Here is a 2,740-nt window from a genome sequence, read left to right as displayed (position 1 = left end):
TTCAAACTATGGAGCTGCATTGAATAGATTTGTTCAAAAACCCATCAAATCCATTAATTTCTGTCTGAAGGTAATTGACTTGACAGAGAGAGCCCATGCAGTCAGACCCAGACCCATATTTCACCTAGCAGCTCATAAGCCCCACGTCTGAAGGCAGAGAGAGAGAGAGAGAGAGAGAGTGTGTGTGTGTGTGCTTGCGAGCGGAGCGGGGTCTGTCAGTCGAGCCTTGGCTGACGCAGAGGAGAAGGACCTGTTGCAGACAGCACACAGGACTAGTCGTCATGGCACCGGGCACACGGTGATATCAGCGCGCACGAGAGGAGAGGACAGAGGAGAAGGACCTGTTGCAGACAGCACACAGGACTAGTCGTCATGGCACCGGGCACACGGTGATATCAGAGTGCACGAGAGGAGAGGACAGAGGGTCAGGGGAGTTCTCTGGAACTCCGGGGACAAGATAATGTCTCGGAAAGTGAGTTTCAAGATGCGACAAGCTCATTTTGACGACACATGGATTTTGTGGTACAATTTTGCCATCGCTGGCAATGGTCTGGCACAGTTTGGATGACTTACAGTTATAAATGTTATCCAGTGATTGGAGCAGCTTTGGGGGATGGGGCATGGTGAGACTAATCCGAAAGAAATATTCTGCATAGTAGATTTTGCCAATTGGTAACACAGTTGCATAGGAAAATGATTTGGTGTGTTTTTTGGGGACCTAGCGGTAAGTCAAGTTCAGACAGGGCCCCTCTCTCTCTCTTGCCTCCACCCCTGGCCCAACATACACACACACACACACACTCTTTACGACCACCACCAAACACACACTGCGAGCACTCAAGACCAACAACATTGTTAACATTGTTGCCATGGCGAGCTACAAGCTATTCTCCTCAAGTGCGCCTAAGTTTGCCACTCTGACACCAGGGACAAAGCAACCTCTCACCACTCTCCAGTCCAGCAGTTCCACCCCCAGCTTTTAGCCGACTTTGTCCGCACAGCAGGGGAGAGTGTCTGGACAAAAGAAAAAACCCTGGAGGTTTGTCCCCTGAGTCAGTATGGCAGACTACGCCGTAGAACAATTCCCTCGTAACTATTAATGCAAGAATGAGGTTTCATCACATTTGGCAAAGACAGGTGATGTCCATGATGGTAAATGGTAACAATGGTAAGACTTACAGTAAACACATGACAACAAGACATTTACCGTCTTGGATGTAGTAAGCTTATGGAGAGCATGTTAAGTGAAGTTCTCCATGGGCCTGAGCCCTGAAGAGTTCCTCGCGATGCACGGTGCACAACTATCGTGAATTCCTCTGACATTTAAATCCAGGCCATGGCAACTTTCCCAGAGCAGGACCATTATCAAGAAATAGAGGAGGTGTATCGTCACATACAGCATTGTATGTGTGTGTGTGTACACTGTGTCTGAGTTTTTTTCTTTGTATGTGTGTGTGTGTGTGTGTGTGTGTGTGAAGCTACGTGCTTGAATGAATATGTATGTGTGAATGAATGTGCCTGCATGTATGTGTTTGCCTTTGTGAGCGTGTTTTTGTTTGCCTCTGTAAGCACATGAGTGTGTTAATGTGTGTGCTTGTGTGTGAGTGTGTGTGTGAGTGTGTGTGCATACTGTACGTATGTTTTTTTTTTTTTTTTATGGGAACATCCGCTAATTACTTCCCACATAAAAGTGTTAAGTTGGTTGCACTGCATAACAAATGAATGACCCCATTGTGTTTCATTGTTCCTCATTAGACCTCTGCACTGCGAGTCCCTACACAGTGCACTATAAAAATGCATAGAGAATATCCCTCTGACCGCTGCATTTTGGATGGATGGACTCTGAATAGAGATGAGGTCTCCATATAATTAAATTCAAGAATTCCGTATGAAAGGGCAAAAAAAAAATGGAGGGGAATCTCCAATCAGCCAGCAATAAATGAACGCTGACTCCTTAGCATCAAGGAACAAATCTGCCCACATGCCCTTCAACAATGACCTGCTTCTTCCCAAAAAGCCCAGAGAGCAGGCAGGGCCTGTCGCTGCCTTCTGCAGCTGTAGGGGCCCGCCGCTGTGATCCGTGTTAACCTGCCAGAAGTCTGAGACGCTGTATATGAAGCATGAAATTGTGCTGTGGCTATCCTTCTTCCTGGTCCAATCCCTGGGCAGTAGGGCTCAGCTTTGTGCAGCTCTGAGGAGGGTAACTGAGGTGAGAATCCAAGTGAACATGGCGGTTTCAAATGCAGCAGCTGGTCTTGAGTGGAACTTTGTATGCACCGACTGACACAGTCCTTTGTCAGAATGAAAATAAACATATTAGACAAGCGCACAACAAAACAGCTGGTTTAATGAAAGGCTCACATTTTTATATGTTTGATAAACCTTATGCCAAAATGTGTGAGTCTTTGTTATGTTTCAATATGTTCTGTAAGTAAAGAGCTGTGGAGGTCTTCCAGGATTTTCAGTTTTGAAACGATATAGTCTGTTTGCTGTTGTAGACATAGTTGATCCTCCACAGATACAGCTATGGTCATGAAAAGCAACATACAGGAATTGGCTCTCCTCAGCTGTTCACTCCAGAGGATTTCAAGAAAAGTGTTCTCTGTTGATTTATGCCAGGATTTTCTTTGTTAACATGCTAAATATCCATGATACTTTGCCTATACAACTTCAAATGGAACAGGCATATTTCTGCATTTCGTCTGTTTTCAGTTGAGGAGCAGAGAGACTGTATCCTATT

This window comes from Alosa pseudoharengus, unplaced genomic scaffold (assembly GCF_046254945.1).
Source record: "Alosa pseudoharengus isolate Yale_2024_CS ecotype anadromous, Long Island Sound unplaced genomic scaffold, YU_APseudo_1.1 YU_APseudo_1.1_scf_10, whole genome shotgun sequence".
In the NCBI taxonomy this organism is placed as follows: Eukaryota; Metazoa; Chordata; class Actinopteri; order Clupeiformes; family Clupeidae; genus Alosa; species Alosa pseudoharengus.
The sequence above is the reverse complement of the archived record's forward strand: the minus strand, read 5'-3'. Positions refer to the sequence as shown.